Below are 18,404 nucleotides of genomic sequence, written 5' to 3'. Positions count from 1 at the left end.
TATCGTTGGAGGAACAAAATCGATTCTCAACACAAAGTTCCTAGAAACAGTTAAAAGTTTTTTTCCTCCACTAGCTACTTTCTTCTGTATTTCCTACAGTCCTTAAGATTTCAGTTCATAAGTATCAAATATTTTCCTTGTCATTTTGTACTTCCAAAAGTTCAGCTTGCTACATTGACTTGATTTCAGCTCTTGCTATCATTAGTAAGGACAGAAGTATTTCAGCTAAGAAAAGGACTGCCAGTTTGCAGCCACATATTAGCAGAGGCCAAAATTGGGGGTTTGGCCAGTAAAAGGCTTTTTAATTACTATTTTCTAACACAAGGTGTACTTCAGGTCCAGAATAGAAGCCTGTCCTAGCCTGTTCAAGATGACTTATTCAGGTGAAGTAGAATCCTGAAGTCAGTAATAAAATTCACACTTACTCTAATGCGACTAGGATTTCACTGATAACGAGTGCTGAAAGTATCATAAGTAAATACACTCTTCTAAGATTTCCCATCAACTCATCAGTACAGGAGGGTTAAGCAGCTCAGATGAGTATTCGAATGGTACTGGCTGCCTAGCTGGATAAAATCTGAATGTTAATTCTCTGCAGGGAAAAGAAATATAATAGATTAAGTACATACACTTGTCTCTAGATTGAATTAGGTACAATATTATGATGAGGTGATATATAGCAATTGAAACTCCACTCCTATGTGGTGCAAGGATAACAAAGATTGATGAAGTAGCATGGTACTAAGTATTAATCAAGGTTAATAAAACTGATTCCACTGTACAGATACAAATGATAAAGAAATTTAGGTGGAACATATTTTCTCCTCATTAGAGCTCACATTAATCTCTGCACTTTTTTTAAAAAAAAAATTAATAACATGGATAATCAATAAACTAACTATATAAAAATAAGCCAGAAGCAACTGTTCAGTGAACTTTCAAAGAATGCTTTGCACAATATTTATGTTTGGCAGATCACCAGACAGCTACAGCCATCAACACTGAGAAACTGCCAATATCAAGCTTAAAGAATTAAACAGCCCAAATGCACCAAACTCTGTTCTTTGAAGGTTTATTAAGCTTTAAATAAGTTCACTGGAAATTAGAAATCCCATTTGTTTTGATCTTTTCTGTGGCGTGCTCCCAGACAAATGTAAAAATCCACCTTTTAAAGGCAGGTTTACTAAACAGCACTGCTCCACAAAGTTAGTTGCACTAATTTCACTCTACCGTGTGTCCATGCAGCAATTGTGACTGTATTTGATCCTGAAGAGCCCACCTATTCCTAAATGCAGCTGCACGTAAGGGAGGTTGAACATGCTCTGTATCTCACAGCATCTGTTCTTCTCTTTCTCTCTGCCTCTTTCTTACTTACCTGACTTTCTCTAGAGCTATGCAAACTTCCTCATTGAAGTGGATAATCTCAAACAAGAATTAATATCCTCTGTTGCATCTGTTTGTGTGTATTTATGATGTGGTGTCCCATGTTCCTCCTGCCTCAAGAAAATAAAACAAGTCTGAAAGCCTAACTGGTACATAAATCTAATGTGCTGAAATGAAAGCCTATCATGAGAGGACTCATCAAGAAAAGCTGATCCCACTGAAGTCAGTAAGAGTGTGCCCTGCACTGCAACAAGAAAATCATAAGGGGCATTTTAGGTTTGCACAGGAAACATTGCTTTCTGTTGATTTAAGGCTAGGTTTACCTTAAGGCAGGGCTATCTGTAGGTAAACTGTATTCAGTCTGATAAGGCTCCAGCAATACAATGGCTCTTGCGTTGCTGAAGAACAGTGTTTCTGTTTTTTCCTGTGAACTGTCAGACTGCAGTTGCAGGGCACTGTTGGCTGCATTTCATGGATGGAAAGAGAGCATACAGAAAGAAATCTGGTAATGCTAGAGGTGGCATCTTGCTTCCTACTGATCAGACTTTAGTAAAATTACCAGATCTCCATTAAATCACACTGTGCCCTCAGTTAAAGCTAATTGCAAACCCTTGTCCAGGAATGCAGATTATACCCCAATGCTATCATAATGGACTCGTACCAGCATCTAAAATTAATGATAATATATCATGTTCAGTGCCAGAAAATTTTAATATTACCATGGTAACAGTTATAGGCCTTCTCAGAACCACTAATTGCTACATCTACTTGGTTTATTATCTATTCTCTTGAATTTAATTTTTTTTTCAGCATCTTGTATACAGATCCTGAGATCTGACTGAAGTGCAAAAAATTCATTTCTGCATGTGCAGTCATTGAGAGGTCCCTCCTTTTATTCCAGATGAAATCTTATCTCTGTATGACTCAGTGCCAAAATTAATGTTAAGTTCATTGTGACTTTGAATTTCAGTGCTGGACTAATTATGCACAGGATGCTGGCCTTTCTGAAGTATGGTGTAAACTACAGAGCTAAAAGTGATGATTTACAAGAATTTGGATTGGGGGGGTGGGGAACAAAATGTAAAATACCAGAAAGCAAACACGGTGCTTTGGAAGTTTATTTGTTTGGTCACTGTAGCCCAGAATTTATTTCATCACTTGTACCTTAATATTGGTTTGTTATGCTAAAAAAATGAAAACTTTTGGCTGCTTCTCAAATGAAGGGGGAATGTTCCAACATGCATTTTCAGCCATTTTGGTCTGGGTCTCTTGGAGGTACAGAGGTTATCCAGGACTAGAAGATCTGTTTGTGCTGAAGTAATATTTGTGTTAATGAGAATCAGCCCAATCTGACTGGAGAAAATAACTTCAAAAATGTCCACAGCTTGGTACTACAAATTTCAGTAATGGCAAAGTAAAACTGAAAATTTTTCCTAAGAAAAACGAGGTTACATCTTATTAGCAAAGTAAAGACTGTGTTAAGGAGCATCTCCATACTGTAAGCACTATATAGTCTGTATTACTAGATGCGAGAACAACTTCAGCTAAAAAAATTACTCTGTAAGATGCTGCCCCTCTAAGCAGTTCAGATGTATGAGTGTATTAGAAATTTAAGACCTGTTGGCTTCAAGCCATCTCTTATTTTCAATAAATTGGATAGACACAGAAGGCAGTTTCACCTTTTGCTAATCTACATTTCTTGCCCTCTCTTGCAACCTCAAGACAGTGAGCCTTCTGCTGTCTACTGTAAATCATCCGACTTTCTGCATTCATTTTCAGAAGAACTTTTAAAGATCATACCTTTCATCATCACACACATTATTTCAGTGATTAAGTACCCTTATGATCCAGAACCTGTTACTAAAAGCTACTAAAGCATTTAAAAGTGAGTAATTTGAAGGAAAGTTATAATAACATAGTCACTCAACAAAGGCTTTTATTCATTTAATTGGGAGATTTCCTTATTTTGCATGTTATTGGGGTACAGAAATCAAATTCAGTTTGAGAACAAGTTATAATGTAAGTAAAGTGATAAAGTAGTAATGAAAACAAAGCATTTCAAGTCATAGTATGTAACAGCATTTTATCAGGTGGTTAGACAGACCTATAGATTTTATTACAGATTATGTCCCTAACCATCATTTATCTTTAGAAGTGCGATGAGCTTATTTCATTATTCTATAATGGTTTGCTCTTTTCTTTTTTAACACATTCTCAGTTTTTTATTGTATAAACAATGGATACAGTGGCTCTCCTGATTTCGTATCTAGTACTTCTTTTTTCCTAGGGACTGCCAGGATAGTCATATGTTGCTTTCTATGAGACTTAAACTCTTTAATTATAGACTCTCATTTAGAAAACACTTCAGGCCTGATTGATTAGGATTTTTACCTCTACAACAGTGTTGTGATTTGATAAAGATAGGATACACTAATGCAGAAATAAGAAATGGAAATTAGCCCATTAGATGCTGATATCTGGCAAAGAGAAGTTACCTTTTATACCTATCAAGTATTCAGCTTCTCCTCTCATTCTAATTAGATGGCCAACATCATCTTATGCTAAAATTTTTGTAAGTAAAATATCAAATAGGTAACTTTCAAGTTTTATAGCTGTGCATTACCCACAAATTATTAAAAAAAATATATTCTTTAATCAGTTAAGTATTAATAAAAGAATAGCTACCGTGAGATGGTGTTGTTCATTGGACAGATGTGATGGGAAGTAAGGGAAGAACATATAAAAAATAAATAAAACTTAGGAAGCATCCCTCAAAGTACACATGGAATTAAAAAGCATGATAAATAAAGCTGTGTGAGAAAACTAAGCAAATTCAAGGTAGTCACCTACAGCTGAGACGAGACACTGTGTTAGACATATGAAAGCAAGAAGGATAGTAAATAAAGAGAAACAGTTTCTGAAGGGACTCGCTTTGATGTCTAGAAGGTGCTGCTGAGGGACTAGTACCTATCTGTGATTAGAAATATGTTCAAAAAACTACAATTTGACATTGCCCTCTCCACTCCACCTCATATATTTCTGCCTGTTGGTTCATATACCTGCAGCAGATTTCCTTATGGCCTTGGAAACACAATTAATGCAAATACTTCAAAAAGGAGCATACGACACTAGTCACTTCAATAAGATTACCCTTCTACAGAAGAAATTTAATTTTTCTCCCCTCACAATCATTCCCAACATCCTGGCCATTCAGCAGTCTAGTCCACTAGCATGCATGGAGGTTATGAAAATATATTTAATTTGATGTATAAAATCACAAAATGTCATGACTAAGATGGGTTATACCAAGCACCAGCATAACCAGTGAGTTCTGCCTGTCTTTTCTCCAGTGGAAGGGTGGGTCTCTTCTTCTTGGCCCACAGATTTACAGAGTTGTAAGACTTCTACCCTTCCATCAAATTTGATAAACACTAGCAAAAAGGTCCCAAAGTTTTTGAAAGAGAGGGAAAGTTCATGAAACAAGTGGATGGATGAATGGACAACCTGCCAGCACTACCACAATAGATATTACTCCTTTAGGAAATCAGGTTAAAAATACAAAAGGACGCATAAAATTTTAGAGGGAGAAATCTCCCCAGTGTTTTCATGCACCTAGTTTAAGGTTGTGTTGCTTGCTTTGTTGAATGGATGGGGAATATGGAGCTAAAGAGGAACGCTCCTCACACACAGAGTTATCAGTCAGAATAACCTTAATGCTGAGTATGGCATTTTTGTCTTTACAGCTGCAATTTCTATTCCTGTTGGGTTAATTTGTTGTTTGGAAATGTTTTTTGCATGAACGAGCATTTTGCCAGCAGAGAATGATTGTGCCCTAGAGCCCTGCCTCTCTGCATTTCATCATATTATGTAACTACTTCATGTCTATAAAAGCTATCTTCTCATACAGTGTGTGTATACCTCTCCCCCCCGAGGACACAGCTCCCTCCATTGCTGACAGTGTTTTACCATTTGCACAACGTTTCCTTCACTCTTTTCCATTTAAGGTGGGAATAAGACCTACCTTTTCCTTCTAGCCTTGTTGTCCCTTCAGAAACTGAGCAGGCCTGCTTGGAAAATTTCCTTGAATTCATTTAGTAGTTCTGTTGCTTCTGCCACCTTATTAAGAGAGAGAGAGATTTTCTTGGCAAGACAAGTATTTTCAGGACAAGAGTCGAGTCATGAAGTTAATGAGCAAAGACAGCATTAAGTCCAGCACTTATAATAAGGCATTACAAATAAAACAATGGTCATGCTTCAAAACTGCTAGCAAACGGAAAAATTTTATCTTTCCTTCTTTCAAATTTAGAAGCCATCAAGGGAGAAAAGTGGATGTAAGAAGTTAATAAAATCTACCGTTCAAAAGAAAGTGGAGATGCATATTCATTAAGAAGACAGCATTGCCTGAAACATTCTAAGAACTAAACTATTATTCACTTGACAGTGCTGTCTCACAGATACATAAAGACAGTTAATGAATGGATTTAGCTGTCTGGTTTCAGGACATTTTTAACCACTAACTATTTGCTAATAACTCAGTGCTGGAAGAGATCACATTGCCAGTGGCATAAATCAAAGTCTAGTTATGAAGAGTATTTCCAATATGCTACCCTTTATGTGAAATCAAAATTATTACTCTGCTTTCCTTAGACTAAACGTTGGTATTCAGCCACAAGATAGAAACACAACCCAAAATTAAATTTAAAAATTTATTGGGCTGCCAACTTCCTATTTATGCAGACAACTTTGACAGAATGAGAGGGAGCACACAAGCAGTGTGACAGCACCTGGGGCTTTTGCCACATTTAGGTTTCTTTTTAGTCAAGGGGGAAGAACATAGAAGAGAAAACAATATTCATCTGAGTTTTAATTCATACGTGCTAGCTTTTTCTCCACAAACAGGGGTGGTGTTTGGATGAGGAAAAGTAGTTTGCAGCAGCAGACTGTAAATATATGGCTGATACAGCCTCTGTTTTGGGATGCTGGAGGCAGCAGTGCAGTTTTAGGAGATTCTCACAGGTAGAGTTGGGAGGAAGGCTGCTCTCAGCTCCAGGGATCTGGAGAATCTGAGACACAAATCTGACTCCTCCACTCAAGCTCTTTTCAGGTAATAGACCAGGGGTACAGACAGATGTTTCTTCATGCCTCTTGTAGCTGTTCATTAAGACAGAAGACATGCTTATTTTCCTCCTTCCCCTCCACAGACATAGCTGGGTCACAGCCTGAGGAAAATATGCCAGGGTGTGAAGACAGCCACTTATATGAGATATTGTCTATGCAGGGCTGCTTCATTAGGTGTTCTTTTCAAGACTGGGCAATAAACCATTAAAAAACCCACAACACAATAAAACAAGAAAAAAAAAAAAAGCAGTAGAAATGCTTTCCTCCTCTCTTATTTGGTATTTTGCCAACTGCATCTGGACCCCCCCCGACCCATCCTGGTCTCCCCAGCCCAGGAAGGACACTGATGTGTGGGGTGTGGGCCCAGCCCAGGGCCTTCAAGATGGTGAGGGGCCAGGGCACGTGGCACACGAGGGCAGGCCGAGGGAGCTGCCTCTGGTCATGAGGGTGGTGAGACACTGGAACGGGTTGCCCAGAGAAGTTGCGGACACCCCATCCCTGGCAGTGTTCAAGGCCAGGTTGGATGGGGCTTTGAGCAACCCGATCTAGTGAAAGATGTCTCTGCCCACGGCAGGGGGGGTGGAGTGGATGACCTTTAAAGGTCCCTTCCAACCCAAGCCATTCTGTGATTCCATGATTCTATGATTTTTAGGTTAGTCTGGGATTTTTTTTGCCAACCCAGTTTATAACATCAGGAAGTGACTTCTACTGTAATAGTCCCATAATACTGATCTGTGCCCTCTCATAACCTTTCTAGATGAAGTTTAAGAGGGTCATTAGCCCCCTTCCAATGCTTGCCTGTGAAAATAAACTTTCAAGGCACTAGATTTGGACTGATGCATAATCTAATGCGATTATTGTGCTGCACTGTGGATGCATTAGTGAATGTGGCACAAAGGGCGATGCATGCTGAAATCTTGCAAACTATCAGTCTGATTTGTTCAAGTTTCTCACTTCTGTTGCACTGTCTGAAATTGTCATGCTCCACTCAGGCACGGTAAAAGCTAAGAGAGTTGTGCTGTTATGTTTTGAATAGCTGACATGAGTAACGGCCTTCAATATAATGGCATGAGGTAAAGAACTCACAGTACTCTATGATGTTATGGTATTGCTCTGCATCTCCTTTATTTACAGCTAGCCATGCTACTTATAGTGAGTATTACACTGTTGGCTCTTGACAAGAGCACCTCACAAGAACCAATTTGCATGTCTATAAGCTTTTACCATACATTAGTAGGGAATACATAAAGTATCGTTCGGAGGTTGTACACTGAGCGCCTTTCTCTAGAAAGCCCTGGGATTTCATTGCTATTTCTCCTTTTATTTTATTAAATGGAATAAACAGAAGCACCTCTTCATGAACTCAAATGAGCTAAAACTACATTTTCCTCACCTTACAAGAAATACTGTCCTAATACAGATCCTTAAATCTTACCATCAGATAAACAATGCTTAGCACATCTGATCACTGTACTTCACAAGCATGATTCAAAATACAAGAGTCTCGGTGGGAGATTCCCACTTAAAAAACCTCCAGATTTTCAGTAAACTTTCAGTGTAAATCTGAATTTCTTGTAAAATCAGTGAGTTTGAGAAAGATTTAACACTGGAGCCATATTAGAGTTCTGCAAAATTAAAATCCAGGTTTGACTATAAAAGGTATGATGAAACTAGGATTTTGATGTTAAAATTAAAAATCATATAGCCTTGGTTTTAACTCCTATGACTCATGTTTGAATTCTATGTTACAGTCCGGTTGCTCAGCATGTTGTAAGCACTAACGGCATGCTTCTGATGTATCTTTTTCTTTTTTTTTCCCAATTATAATCCACACATTAAATTGGATTCCTCTTCTTTTTAGCTAACTCCAGTGCAGTCTGTGATCACAGATTTTCACACAGATTATACTTAAATGTTTTGCTTGATTTGTTTGCCAATTGTCTTTATGCATTTAGTTAAACAGAACAGAATAGAAATGATCTCTTGTATTAATTGTTCATGCTTGCATCATGCTGCTTTCATTTTTGCATTTCTAAAGGAAGCTGTAATAAAATGAATAAATGTCCTTTTTGTTCTTACTCATTTCTTAAGCCTCTTAATAAGAGACATGGTATTATTTAAGATAGTAATAACCTCTTTTATCTAACAATATCACTGACCCATTAGTGCTATGCTAGAATTTTGTAGCTTTAAACAATACAAAGCAAAATTAAATCGATAACCTAATCCAGCAATGCTCATGAAATATGAATATAAGAGCTGCTAGAAGTTGAATATGATAAGAAGAACGTGATAAATAATCCTGAGAATATACCTCTGGATTGTTTGGGGGAGGGAGGTTTATTCTCTGAAGTTTTATGAAATGTCTTCCTTCTTCATTTTGCATTATGATTAAGCCAACACCTTAAAAAAATATTTTTACCCTCTCACCACATCACAACTAGCCTATTTACCAAAGATTAATACTTAAATTCTTAAATATCTAAATTCTTAATAAGAAAGTGGAACTGTTTGAACTATGATACTCACTTAAGATGTAAGAGGCCCATATATTTAATTCCTCCCTCTATCCGGAGCAGGTACTATAGACTCAAACTTAGTTATTCCATATGCCAAGTAAATGTACATGTCATTCAAGTGCCTTTCTCCTTAAATTTTGACCACAGCTGGCACCCTAGATCTCAGAAACCTTTCTCTGTCAAATGGTTATATTCTTGCAGAGTAAGTTTTGCTTGCAATAATTCAGTATTTAATGAAAAAAGTGGCTAAAATTTCCAAATAGATGACTTTTAGTACTGCAAGTGGTCAAGGTTTGTTTGGTTGAGTTTTTTTAAATGTCCCTTGATCCAACTCTGTGGTATATGCATAGTGTCCTATAATGATATGTTGGGTTTAGTTCTCAATTATGATCTAAAAAAAAAAAAAAAAAAGTTACCCAATACATAGTTGACTTGACTTTTTGTTGTACCCTGGATCTATTTTGGAAACCTTTCATTCCTGGGGTGAATGTATACAGGAGGTATAGCTTTTCAGTTTCTGAAATGCAACAGGAATATAGCTGGGGCAGTCACAGGGAAACTTAAAGCATTCTTTGAAGGTGAAAGGATTTTCCAGCTCATGAATGGAACAGACATCTTCTTAACAAACTTGAAATTGAAGATCACGTTCCTTTGACTGGTTCAACTGCTATTATCAAAGCCTACATCCTGGAATGTATTATAGCACATGCCTCATGACGTGCCTGTCATCTGGGCCCGAGAAATTTAAATAAATGATTGAATTTACAAACACACATACATATCTTTAAAAAATGAAGGCAAAAAATGTTTTCTGAATCTTTATCCTGATTACAGCTAGTAGGACTTACCTGAAGGAAGATTTTTGAGGTATGTTTGCTTGGTTTTTGTTTTGGAAACTACTGTCTCAAAGTTTTTGCTGGACTTGCACCACATTGTTTTCTCAGTTGGAAAGTGAAATTTCTGGTCAAATGAGAGTACAGTGCTTGCTGTATCTTTACCGTAGTAGAAAATCCAGCTCAGTTCTCCAAAATCCCAGGAAGGAGCTGTAGTCAATGTGCTGTAGAACTGGTTTTGTACAATGTTCTTTGTTGGAATAGCCCCTCTTCATGCTAACAATATGCATTGATAGGAGTGTCAGTCTTAGAAGAAAAACTTCACTTGGCTCTCACTCAACACACAAAAGTATCCTGATCTCTTGGCACTTAGTTATTCTGCAGTATGGAGGAGACTGTCTGTGGGGTGTGGTGGGGGAAAAGTCTCATGTACAGATTGATGTGGAGCCAAAACTAACACAGAAACACTAAGACCCTTGCAAGTGTAATTCAGGGGACTGTTTGGCTTTAACTTTTGTAGAATAGAAAACAATGATTACAGGAAACAAACAAACAAAAACCCCCAGCTTCTCCTCCAGCAAAAGGAAAGAGAATTTCCAGCTTAAGTATCCTTGCAAATCCCAGCCCTCCGTTTTGCAAGGTCGCATACAAAGGCTACTTCATACTTTACAAAATGCTTCCCTAACGAACAATTACATAGTGTTGTGTTTGTGCTGCTGTTAATATTGTCAAAATAGTGTAGACACAGACACTTTTCTTTCCCTGCAGCTTTTATTTCTGCAGGTCATTTACTGATGATTTAGTTTACTAAATATTTCTGAGACTGTATAAAACCATCCCAAGAACCATGTAGTGCTTCAACATGTTTTTAGACATGTTATTTCAAATACCACAAAATTCCCCTATAGTCAGTATTCAGACATCCTTGTCTCTATTAACGTTCCTTGATGTGCCTTGGCATCCTGACCTTGCAATGTTTTGTCTGATAATTTTCAGTCTTTCTCTCTTTCAATCTTAATTGCTTCTGCTCTGTGAGTTTTCTTGCACACCACTTCTTATAGCACTTGAGGCAGAACTGGCAGAGGTGTCACTGCTACACAAAATAGGGGTTTCAGCTGCTTCTGATTTGCTCCCTCATATACAGAAGTGTTTTCCAGAGATACTATTTCTTGTGATTATATAGAAATATGACCTGTCTGATAGAAATAAGGGAATGACAGACATAACTACTTTCCAACACTAGAATAGGTAACTTTTAATAATGAAATAATGAATCCCTTCATACTACGTAACATTTTACTTCTATATTCCAACTATAATGTTAAAAGCAATCACAACTCAGCAGTTATTTTACATTTAAGATGGAATCATGAAGTAATATTTGATGTTCTCTGAAGCCAAGCTTTAGAATACATGGACCCTGTTTGATGGCTGTCTCTCTCGCAGTTATTTTGTTTACATGTCAGAATGAAACAGTTGGCTGATTGAACTAAAACCAGACAAAAACTTTTCAGGAAATGCAGCATCTGCTGGGGGGAATAAAAAAGAAAAAAATCTTGGAAAATTATTAAATCAGAGCCAGGTTCAATTCTTTGTTTGTCTAACTGTTTGGGATGTCACCATGACTTTTAAGAGTAGTGACTTATTTTTAGAGTCTTTTTAATTGCATTTGTTTGATATTGAAGGCATGCTTTTTGTAGATGTCTGCAGCAATTTGAAAATCAGCAGAAATAACTGATTTTTCCTCTTGTTTGTATTTACAGGAAAGAAGTGGGTTTTTTCCCCATGCTGACTTATTAATTCCAAAAAAGGAAAACTAGGTTCCTTGTTGCAGAGACATGTATCCAATATAGCAATAGGTCCTTCCACAATTACTATTTGCATGTTTAATTTCTAAATTATCACAATCAAAACCACTGTTGCCACCAAGAATAACACTGTTCTTAACAATCCATTGGATTCAAGAACATTGCTGTAATCTCATAAATAAATCAGATTGCCAAGAAAGCTCCAAAGAGAAAATTAGAACACACCACATAAGAGCAGCTGCCAGTTTAATGTAAAAATATGGATCGGGTATGAAAACCAGCTCTCTTCCTCTCTTCTTCCATTTATAAAGGGAACAATGCAAATATTGTGGGATTCCCATGTCCTAATACCTGATTCTTTTCTATCTACTTCTTTTAATTCTGTGTGATTTTCATTATTACAGCCTGTCTGGTCAGCTGTAGCACCACCTGAATCTTTCACATAAAGTCTGTGGCCCTGATCAGGAAATGAGATTTCCGTGTCTTCTCAGTAGTGATGACCAACCAAGCTCAGACTTAGGCCAGATACATGAAATCAGGACAGGCCAGGACCCATAACCAGAATACTGAGTATTCCAGCCTAAGTCGTTTGTTAGGGATGTGATCAGACCTCGACTCCCGGGAAACTGAGACAGTCTACATGAACTACTGAAGGGATTAGCTGAAGGCAAATGTTGTGTCAGGCTAAAGGTTGGAGAGCCAGAGGAGCTAAGCAGTAGGGCATATTTTCAGTTGAAAAGTAAGGCCAAAGGCAAGAGCCAGTGCAGGGCCCTTGGACAGGTGCAAGGAACTGTAATAAGGTCAGAGCTGGCAGCCAAGCTAAGACCAGAGCAGAGGAACCACAAGGAATAGGAATCTGACAAAACCACAGCATTTGAACTACATCATGAAGTTGGTAGAATGCTTGAAGTCCTAGCTAGGAAGGGAAGAGAGCAATCTCTGTATTAAAAATTACTGTGGAAATAGACGGGCAGATCATTGCCAAGGTGGGCCTGACAGGGGCTGACAATCATGGCTCTAAAATCTTTACTTTCAAAAAAATAGGGAGCAGCCATTCTGTTTTATTTTGAAATTATAATTTGCTGCTCCACTTCTTGTAAAGGGATGCAGATGTTCCTTGCCACTCGGTGAGCAAGTACTCTTCTAATTACTACCAATTACTAACACAGCTAAACATTCTTCCATGCACAGGCATTCCCCTACAATGAAAATGATCTGTTATTTTTCATGGGACTTGAGAGCTCCAACTTTCACAAACTGTCAACAAGAGACAGGAAAGGACAAAAAATAAAATGGATGAGACATACATACTCTCAGTTAACTGCTGTGATTCCTATCTTCTGGAAGATGGGCAGAGATATTCTTCCTTCTTACTCAGATACAGTAAGGACTTTTGTAGCACCAATCCTCCCAAGAAGTTCTGAAAAGCATATTAAACCAACAGAAAACACTGAGCAGCAAAACAATTGATGTTTGGTTGCCTACTGATTTTAAGTTTTTTGCTTCATCTGTGTGCATCACTGTGACAATTCCAGCTGTCTGAAAACCTTCTAAGCCCCTCTATAGTATTAGCACCTCCCTGAGGTAGCATGTATCTGAATCACGTAGTAACCAGCTGGGGAAGAGGTGGCATGTGTTGCGATCGGCTTGCAGATCTGTGTACTAATTCAACAGCTGCTATACCCGTGCTAGTCAGCAGGCCAAGCAGATCAGATAACTGTTGGTTTCACCATGTTGCCACTATGTCAGGGGGTTGCAGCGATGCTAGTCTCTCTCCTTGATCTACCACCTTCAGTGTTCTTAAGGAATTCAGTGTCTTCGATCCTGGTTGAACTTGGCCAGCAGCCATAAATGTCCCTGCAAGAGAAGTGGAAGACTCAAAACCTGGTAGATGGACAGTGCAATTCCATATGCCACATTTCCTTAGGAAACCAGGCAAAAAAATATTCCAAACCCACCTCTTCAATGTTAATCTTGCAAACAAAATCTGTTCTTTAGAGGCTGAATATAGCTTCTTGTACTGCTGACTAAACAGAAAAAAATTTAGGGTGCATGGGAGGACTGTATATAAACACAAAAAAAAGCAAAGGACAGCAGTTACAGGTTGGAAGATCCAGGGGGGAAAATGTCTTCCTTTTTTTAAACACCTGTCACCACGAAAGCTGTAGTCACCGCTTTATATGCGGAAAATGGAGCAGCTATATAGGTCCTAACAGAGATTAAATTGGTACAGATGATTAGAAACAAAGTATGTAGACACAGAACTCTAAGAAACAGACCTCACCTCAGCAGCATGCAACGCTCTGTCTTGATTGAAGCGCATGTTTGCTATTTCTCCTCTGACCCATCTGCCAGTTTCTTCCTCCCAAGCCCACTGCCTAGTACCAATACTTTATGCACACGGTACTCTTCTATACTTAACAGAACCTCAGGTTATTCAGCATTATCTTATCCCCATATATTTTAGACCTACTGACGGCAATTAAAACCGAAAGACGTAAAATTTTTAAATTGTCGCAAAACATTGCTATAGTCACACTCAGACACATAACAGAAGAGTCCTTAACACGTATTTCCTTAGCACTATGTTCAAATAACGATAGGGCATATACATGTGTGCTGTAGTGTTCAGAGACAGGAAAGATGAGAAAGAAGGAGGAAAAATTCCACCAACTTCTCCCATGCTAGGCAATACTGAAGTATACTGTCAGCATCAATACACTGCCCACAGACAAACCAGACTACTTTTTTGTTTTTCTCATACAGTTTGTGTGTTTGGTGCACTGTGCAATTCCAGCCTCTTTCACTGTTTGAGCATCACATAAATATTAAACAAACACTAAACACTTACTCTGGAAAGGGTCACTGGAAGCACTATTTTGCTTATTCAGTTTGTGGAATAGAAGCAAGAACTTCATAGAATAGCCATTGAACCCAAGCTTACTGCTCTGATCAAATGAATTGGGTACCAAGATTTTTTAGGATAAAAGAGGGACGGATGCACAAGGTCAATTTCTACACATGGTGAAACTCTTCACAATGTCAAGACGTAGAGTTTGCAGGGAATCATGCACTTCCCACTTGTTTCATATATCAGTTTTAGAAGAAACTCAAGACTTACCTAAAGAAAGCAAGGGAAGAAATCTCTTAACTTCTTTCTTTCCTTTTAAGTTCTACCTCATTCTATCATCCTCATTAGAGCAGTGTTAAAAGTGAGCAAATGACTTCCATAATGTTATTGCTAACATCATCTGCCTCACATTTTAGATGACTGAAGAGCAGGAAATACCTTTTGGAGTCAGAAAAAGGGATGAAAATTTTTAACAGTTGAAAAGCTCTCCTGAAATCTTGAATTATTAAAAAATCCCCAAACACCCCAAACCTGTTATTTTTTTCCTGCTTCGCTGTTTCACTGTTTAGCTCTCATAACCCACTCTCCATGGGTTAACATTTTGTACAGATCCAAAGAAAAGCTGAGAGTTTCACTTCAATTACGGCTTGGGCCAACATCTGTATCACATCTAACAGTAAGTGCACAACAGGAAAACAGTGATCAACTGGAAGAAAACAAGGGCAACTGCAGAATATTTGGGTACCTGTTTTCAACATTTTATATAAGGCTCACGCCGTACACAGAATCATTTGCATACTTAGCCCTCTGTTTCTAGCTTCCTGATGACAAACTCCTTGACATTCCTTTCAATGTTATAACTGTCCCATTTGTCCTATTCTATGATTATTAATGGGACTATGCACATGCTCTTTCAGGGAGAGGTTGAGGGGGGCAGAAAAGCATTGTCATGCACATGCAAAAACCCCACATCTGTTTATAAACAGTAATGGCATAAGATAAAATTGTTCATCCTATTAATAGTGATAGCCCCTTAACTAAACTAAGAGGAGAGTGAAAGGGAAGTATTTGAGAGATCAGTTCTCATGTTAGCGGAAAGTTTACGTTCCTGTGTTAATAAATCTAAGTGGTATTCTAAATGTCTATGTATCTGCAGCACCAGATGATTTCTCTAACAGTTAAAAGAGGCCTGTGGTTCTATCCTAAGCTGTACAAACATCATCAGAAGCAGACAAACGTGATTTGCCCTGATACTGTCCCCATCTGTTATTTGCTCAAATGTTGCTGCAGCTAGGGGGATATGGGCTAATGTTCCAGATTTCAAGACATCATCATTGCCACAAACAATTTCAAAGATTATTATTTTCCGCAACTGTCAAGTTCAATATTTTCCTTCAGAGATTAAACAATATTTTGTTCATGATGGAGGAAAAAAAGCTAAATATATAGGCAACAAATATACTGAAAATGAAGTTTCAAGGCAGTTTGTAAAAAACCAAATGAACAAAAGTGTTCTCCTCTTAAAAAAAAAAGTACAAACAATCCTTTGTCCAGCTAGAAGTCACGATCTAAAAACCAGGTAAAACACAGATGCCTAGTATGGTCATCTACAGAAATGGCAGCTGCAATCCCATTCCAGGATGTTGTTATAAATTGTCTATTTCTAGCCTCATGAGTGCAGAGTCATAATGACTCTTGTTTATGCCTCCTATACAAGGGAGACATGGCCCACTAAACAAGAGCACAAACATAAAACATACTGGTTGTTCTCTACTGTCTGCAAGACAAGCTTGCACACTGGATGTGCAAACTACAGATCTTCTGTGCTAAGTAGCACCAGTGTGCTTTGAAAAGTAGAACCACTGGTGTGCTATAAAGTTCCCCTACCTGCTTACTAAGTGATAACCTCCTTGGGAAGAAAGGAGGTTATGCAGACACTGCTTTGCAACCAGCACATGGTATAGAGGTCGTGCAACCACTATTTAACAGGGCAGGAGGCAAATATACTTAAATGGGTGCTGCTAGTGGGAAGAAAGCAAAAAGCAGGAAGTGGGCTATAGCCTCCTTTGTGCCCCTTAGTAATATCCATATCTGCAGGTACAAGCTCATGAAAACTTTCTTTAAATATTTTATTGTCAAGATACGTACCTAACTTGGCACTTTTATCCCAGTCAGACACTACTATTTCATAAACTGTGAAGGCAGCAGCAGGATTTCAGAGGGTGTTGGTGTGTGTCCATTATATATTTTCCATATGAAGAACGGCAGACTGGTTAGAGAGCTGGATGGGATTTGGCCCATGTCAGGGAACACTCTGTCAGCATGCAAGTAACCCTCCACTGTGGTCTGTGCATTGCCACAGAGAGACAACTTTCCAGTCTGTGACAGCAATCCATTCTCTTCTTTTGGACATAGGCCCAATTTACTAAGGCTGGGTCTGTCCAAAGGTGTGTTGCCATCTATTAAACAACAAAAGAACGGCAGTTTAATGGGCAGTGGCATCCTGGCACTTTCAGGAAAGGTTTAATTAAGGCTACTATAATCAGATACGTATTGATCGTTTCCTCACAGTGTGAATCCTGATTGGTAAAGCTGTGTTATCCTCCAACTGGTTATGAAAACATCACCCACTTATGGCCAAAACCTGTTATTTTATCAAATAGTTCTCCATAGGCTTCATGCAGTTGCATATCTCAGTACTTTGTACCACCTCAGGACAGACGATCACATACCCTTTTTGGAAATACCAGCGTCTAGAATCTCTGGGATTACTGTTTACTTTAAAAAAAAAAAAAAAAAAAAAAAGATGGGCTAAGGTGGTATATGACAATGAAAAAGACTTCTTTATGATGATTACCTCCCCTCTAAATTTTCAGGAAGTAACTGAACACTCATCCAAAAGCAAAGAAGTCACCCTGACTTCATTAGGAATTTGCTCTGGAGGAAAAAAAAAAAAATGTAGAGTTAGTCCTGCAACGTCTCAGAATTTGTTATATGCCTGGATAAGCTTTTACAACTCACTTTGTTAAATTATCAGTATTACACTCTCTTATTCAAAGTGATTAAATGTCAATAATGTAAAGACAGAATGCTATAAGGGAGTAGACTGAAAGGGCTTCTAATAGGACAGGGACTGTCACTGTTACCATACAAAATCAGTTGTTCAGTTGAAGTAGTTTTCCATCTAGCAATTGCCTCTGTAATTAGGGAGATGACTTCTGTCAGCTGGGACAAACCTCACAGCGCTGAGGAGATGTATGTTTATCTCTTGTTCTGCTTGCTTTCTCATCTCTTATTAAAATTCATCCACGTTCTGGATAAAATAGATATAATAGCAAACTAAGAATATGGATAAGCTATCCCTCCACTTTGAAAACAAACTGCCCCCTCATACTATCAGTGCTTCCATGTTTGAACTTTCCAGCTTTTTTCTCACTCTGCTGTCAAGCACTTCATCTGCCTATTCCTTCCCTTGCAATTCCTTGCAGACGCTACCTCCTAGCTGATGGATGCTTCATTACTCTCCCAGAAGAAAGACAGGCAAAACAGGAAGCATGTATAAAGAACTGGGCTGAATATGTTGCTTTAGCTGGGGGGAAAAAAATCCAACACATCACAGGAAAAAAACTTCAGTCAAGTTTCCTGGAGCTGAGAGTTGCTAAAACAGTCAGTCCCTTAACTTTGGGAAATCTATTCCTCAACAAGGTTACAGAGTCGCTTTTCCCTCAGACTGTCCAAAATGCTCAAAATTAAATGGAATTGTTAACTAATGAACAAGGCCTTTAAGCAACATAGAGCACAGGCTGTATTATGCGCTTGTTACCATTTAGCACACATATGTACAAATATCATCTCATAATGTAGATTGGTGAAAAGTCTAAATCATACTAAG

The 18,404-nt window shown here is 38.2% G+C and overlaps 1 long non-coding RNA gene across 1 annotated transcript; it reads right to left on the bottom strand.

Moving 5' to 3' along the window:
• Positions 1 to 3,567: 3,567 nt before the first annotated feature.
• On the bottom strand, positions 3,568 to 14,957 carry LOC128142471 (uncharacterized). The gene is made up of 5 exons (XR_008235411.1): positions 14,783 to 14,957; positions 13,345 to 13,518; positions 12,973 to 13,081; positions 9,869 to 11,382; positions 3,568 to 5,499 (listed from the first exon to the last, which is right to left on the bottom strand). It is a non-coding gene; the product is annotated as an uncharacterized LOC128142471 (long non-coding RNA).
• Between the last annotated feature and the right edge of the window lie 3,447 nt (positions 14,958 to 18,404).

Source organism: Harpia harpyja, chromosome 5, assembly GCF_026419915.1.
Source record: "Harpia harpyja isolate bHarHar1 chromosome 5, bHarHar1 primary haplotype, whole genome shotgun sequence".
Lineage (NCBI taxonomy): Eukaryota > Metazoa > Chordata > Aves > Accipitriformes > Accipitridae > Harpia > Harpia harpyja.
The sequence above is the reverse complement of the archived record's forward strand: the minus strand, read 5'-3'. Positions and strand labels throughout refer to the sequence as shown.